Raw genomic sequence first — 6,000 nt, forward strand, 5'->3', positions numbered from 1 at the left:
GTAGTAGTGCACTCTAATATAGTAGTAGTAGTGCACTCTATAGTAGTAGTGCACTATATAGTAGTAGTAGTAGTGTACTAATATAGTAGTAGTAGTGCACTATATAGTAGTAGTAGTGCACTATATAGTAGTAGTAGTAGTGCACTATATAGTATTAGTAGTACACTCTATAGTAGTAGTAGTGCACTAATATAGTAGTAGTAGTGCACTAATATAGTAGTAGTAGTGCACTCTATAGTAGTAGTAGTGCACTATATAGTAGTTAGTAGTAGTGTACTAATATAGTAGTAGTAGTGCACTCTATAGTAGTAGTAGTGCACTAATATAGTAGTAGTAGTGTACTAATATAGTAGTAGTAGTGCACTATATAGTAGTAGTAGTGCACTATATAGTAGTAGTAGTGCACTATATAGTAGTAGTAGTGCACTATATAGTATTAGTACTACACTCTATAGTAGTAGTAGTGCACTATATAGTATTAGTAGTGCAATATATAGTAGTAGTAGTGCACTAATATAGTAGTAGTAGTGCACTAATATAGTAGTAGTAGTGCACTCTATAGTAGTAGTACTACACTCTATAGTAGTAGTAGTGCACTCTATAGTAGTAGTAGTGCACTCTATAGTAGTAGTACTACACTCTATAGTAGTAGTAGTGCACTATATAGTATTAGTAGTGCAATTATATAGTAGTAGTAGTGCACTAATATAGTAGTAGTAGTGCACTACTATAGTAGTAGTAGTGCACTACTATAGTAGTAGCAGTGCACTAATATAGTAGTAGTAGTGCACTATATAGTAGTAGTAGTGCACTATATAGTAGTAGTTCTGCACTCTATAGTAGTAGTAGTGCACTCTATAGTAGTAGCAGTGCACTATATAGTAGTAGTAGTGCACTATATAGTAGTAGTAGTGCAATATATAGTAGTAGTAGTGCACTAATATAGTAGTAGTAGTGCACTAATATAGTAGTAGTAGTGCACTATATAGTAGTAGTACTACACTCTATAGTAGTAGTAGTGCACTATATAGTAGTAGTAGTGCAATATATAGTAGTAGTAGTGCACTAATATAGTAGTAGTAGTGCACTCTATAGTAGTAGTACTACACTCTATAGTAGTAGTAGTGCACTATATAGTAGTAGTAGTGCAATATATAGTAGTAGTAGTGCACTAATATAGTAGTAGTAGTGCACTCTATAGTAGTAGTAGTGCACTCTATAGTAGTAGTAGTGCACTAATATAGTAGTAGTAGTGCACTATATAGTAGTAGTAGTGCAATATATAGTAGTAGTAGTGCACTAATATAGTAGTAGTAGTGTACTAATATAGTAGTAGTAGTGCACTAATATAGTAGTAGTGTACTAATATAGTAGTAGTAGTGCACTATATAGTAGTAGTACTACACTCTATAGTAGTAGTAGTGCACTATATAGTAGTAGTAGTGCAATATATAGTAGTAGTAGTGCAATATATAGTAGTAGTAGTGCACTAATATAGTAGTAGTAGTGCACTAATATAGTAGTAGTAGCACCATGTAGTAGTAGTGCACTCTATAGTAGTAGTAGTGCACTCTATAGTAGTAGTAGTGCACTCTATAGTAGTAGTAGTGCACTCATAGTAGTAGTAGTGCACTCTAATATAGTAGTAGTAGTGCACTAATATAGTAGTAGTAGTGCACTCTATAGTAGTAGTGCACTATATAGTAGTAGTAGTAGTGTACTAATATAGTAGTAGTAGTGCACTATATAGTAGTAGTAGTGCACTATATAGTAGTAGTAGTAGTGCACTATATAGTATTAGTAGTACACTCTATAGTAGTAGTAGTGCACTAATATAGCAGTAGTAGTGCACTAAATATAGTAGTAGTAGTGCACTCTATAGTAGTAGTAGTGCACTATATAGTAGAGTAGTAGTGTACTAATATAGTAGTAGTAGTGCACTATATAGTAGTAGTAGGCACTATTGGTATGTAGTACTTACACCTAAGTAGCTAGTAGTGCACTCTATAGTAGTAGTAGTGCACTAATATAGTAGTAGTAGTGTACTAATATAGTAGTAGTAGTGCACTATATAGTAGTAGTAGTGCACTCTATAGTAGTAGTAGTGCACTATATAGTAGTAGTAGTAGTGTACTAATATAGTAGTAGTAGTGCACTATATAGTAGTAGTAGTGCACTCTATAGTAGTAGTACTACACTCTATAGTAGTAGTAGTGCACTCTATAGTAGTAGTACTACACTCTATAGTAGTAGTAGTGCACTATATAGTAGTAGTAGTGCACTAATATAGTAGTAGTAGTGCACTCTATAGTAGTAGTAGTGCACTCTATAGTAGTAGCAGTGCACTAATATAGTAGTAGTAGTGCACTATGTAGTAGTGCAATATATAGTATTAGTACTACACTCTATAGTAGTAGTGCACTATATAGTATTAGTAGTGCAATATATAGTAGTAGTAGTGCACTAATATAGTAGTAGTAGTGCACTAATATAGTAGTAGTAGTGCACTCTATAGTAGTAGTACTACACTCTATAGTAGTAGTAGTGCACTATATAGTAGTAGTAGTGCAATATATAGTAGTAGTAGTGCACTAATATAGTAGTAGTAGTGCACTCTATAGTAGTAGTACTACACTCTATAGTAGTAGTAGTGCACTATATAGTAGTAGTAGTGCAATATATAGTAGTAGTAGTGCACTAATATAGTAGTAGTTGTGCACTCTATAGTAGTAGTAGTGCACTCTATAGTAGTAGCAGTGCACTAATATAGTAGTAGTAGTGCACTATATAGTAGTAGTAGTGCAATATATAGTAGTAGTAGTGCACTAATATAGTAGTAGTAGTGTACTAATATAGTAGTAGTAGTGCACTAATATAGTAGTAGTAGTAGTGTACTAATATAGTAGTAGTAGTGCACTATATAGTAGTAGTACTACACTCTATAGTAGTAGTAGTGCACTATATAGTAGTAGTAGTGCAATATATATAGTAGTAGTAGTGCACTAATATAGTAGTAGTAGTGCACTAATATAGTAGTAGTAGTGCACTAATATAGTAGTAGTAGTGCACTCTATAGTAGTAGTAGTGCACTATATAGTAGAGTAGTAGTGCACTCTATAGTAGTAGTGCACTCTATAGTAGTAGTAGTGCACTCTAATATAGTAGTAGTAGTGCACTATATAGTAGTAGTAGTGCACTCTATAGTAGTAGCAGTGCACTATATAGTAGTAGTAGTAGTGTACTAATATAGTAGTAGTAGTGCACTATATAGTAGTAGTAGTGCACTATATAGTAGTAGTAGTGCACTCTATAGTATTAGTACTACACTCTATAGTAGTAGTAGTACACTCTATAGTAGTAGTAGTGCACTAATATAGTAGTAGTAGTGCACTAATATAGTAGTAGTAGTGCACTCTATAGTAGTAGTAGTGCAATATATAGTAGTAGTAGTGCACTAATATAGTAGTAGTAGTGCACTAATATAGTAGTAGTAGTGCACTAATATAGTAGTAGTAGTGCACTCTATAGTAGTAGTAGTGCACTCTATAGTAGTAGTAGTGCACTCTATAGTAGTAGTAGTGCACTCTAATATAGTAGTAGTAGTGCACTAATATAGTAGTAGTAGTGCACTCTATAGTAGTAGTAGTGCACTATATAGTAGTAGTAGTGTACTAATATAGTAGTAGTAGTGCACTATATAGTAGTAGTAGTGCACTATATAGTAGTAGTAGTGCACTATATAGTATTAGTACTACACTCTATAGTAGTAGTAGTACACTCTATAGTAGTAGTAGTGCACTAATATAGTAGTAGTAGTGCACTAATATAGTAGTAGTAGTGCACTCTATAGTAGTAGTAGTGCACTATATAGTAGTAATAGTAGTGTACTAATATAGTAGTAGTAGTGCACTATATAGTAGTAGTAGTGCACTATATAGTAGTAGTAGTGCACTATATAGTAGTAGTAGTGCACTATATAGTAAGTACAGTATAGTGCACAATAGTATTAGTACTACACTCTATAGTAGTAGTAGTGCACTCTATAGTAGTAGTAGTGCACTAATATAGTAGTAGTATTGTACTAATATAGTAGTAGTAGTGCACTATATAGTAGTATATAGTAGTAGTAGTGTATATAGTATAGTACTGCACTAATAGTATTAGATACACTCTATAGTAGTAGTAGTGCCAAAGTATTAGTACTACACTCTATAGTAGTAGTAGTATATAAACTCATCTAAAATAGAAACGTCCCTTTTTCAGGACCCTGTCTTAAAAAAGATATTTCGTTTTAATCCAAATAAGTTCACAGATCTTCATTGTAAAGGGTTTAAGCACTGTTTCCCATGCCTGTTCCATGAACCATAAATAATTAATAAACATTCACCTGTGGAACGGTCGTTAAGACACTAACAGCTTACAGACGGTAGGCAATTAAGGTCACAGTTATGAAAACTTAGGACACAAAAGAGGCCTTTCAACTGACTCTGAAAAACACCCAAAAGAAAGATGCCCAGGGTCCCTGCTCATCTGCATGAACGTGCTTTAGGCATGCTGCAAGGAGGCATGAGGACTGCAGATGTGGCCAGGGCAATAAATTGCAATGTCCGTACTGTGAGACGCCTAAGACAGCGCTACAGGGAGACAGGAAGGACAGCTGATCATCCTCGCAGTGGCAGACCACGTGTAACAACACCTGCACAGGATCAGTGCATCCGAACATTACACCTGCGGGACAGGTACAGGATGGCAACAACAACTGCCCGAGTTACACCAGGAACGCACAATCCCTCCATCAGGGCTCAGACTGTCCGCAATAGGCTGAGAGAGACTGGGCTGAGGGCTTGTAGGCCTGTTGTAAGGCAGGTCCTCACCAGACATCACCGGCAACAACGTCGCCTATGGGCACAAACCCACCGTCGCTGGACCAGACAGGACTGGCAAAAAGTGCTCTTCACTGACGAGTCGCGGTTTTGTCTCACCAAGGGGTGATGGTCTGATTCGCGTTGTTATCGTCGAGGGAATGAGCGTTACACCGAGGCCTGTACTCTGGAGCGGGATCGATTTGGAGGTGGAGGGTCCATCATGGTCTGGGGGCGGTGTGTCACAGCATCATCGGACTGAGCTTGTTGTCATTGCAGGCAATCTCAACGCTGTGCGTTACAGGGAAGACATCCTCCTCCCTCATGTGGTATCCTTCCTGCAGGCTCATCCTGACATGACCCTCCAGCATGACAATGCCACCAGCCATACTGCTCGTTCGTGCGTGATTTCCTGCAAGACAGGAATGGGGTAACGTGGGGTAACATCTCACAGCAAGAACTGGCAAATCTGGTGCAGTCCACGAGGAGGAGATGCACTGCAGTACTTAATGCAGCTGGTGGCCACACCAGATACTGACTGTTACTTTTGATTTTGACCCCCCCCTTTGTTCAGGGACACATTATTCCATTTCTGTTAGTCACATGTCTGTGGAACTTGCTCATTTTATGTCTCAGTTGTTAAATATAAAAACAGGCTGGTTTATAGGACTCTACCTTAGTCTCTGTCTGGTTCAACGCTACAGCCCCACAGGCTGGTTTATAGGACTCTACCTTAGTCTCTGGTTCAACGCTACAACCCCACAGGCTGGTTTATAGGACTCTACCTTAGTCTCTGGTTCAACGCTACAGCCCCACAGGCTGGTTTATAGGACTCTACCTTAGTCTCTGTCTGGTTCAACGCTACAGCCCCACAGGCTGGTTTATAGGACTCTACCTTAGTCTGGTTCAACGCTACAGCCCCACAGGCTGGTTTATAGGACTCTACCTTAGTCTGTCTGGTTCAACGCTACAGCCCCACAGGCTGGTTTATAGGACTCTACCTTAGTCTGTCTGGTTCAACGCTACAGCCCCACAGGCTGGTTTATAGGACTCTACCTTAGTCTCTGTCTGGTTCAACGCTACAGCCCCACAGGCTGGTTTATAGGACTCTACCTTAGTCTCTGTCTGGTTCAACGCT

The sequence above is a fragment of the Salmo salar genome, unplaced genomic scaffold (genome assembly GCF_905237065.1).
Source record: "Salmo salar unplaced genomic scaffold, Ssal_v3.1, whole genome shotgun sequence".
Taxonomy (NCBI): domain Eukaryota; kingdom Metazoa; phylum Chordata; class Actinopteri; order Salmoniformes; family Salmonidae; genus Salmo; species Salmo salar.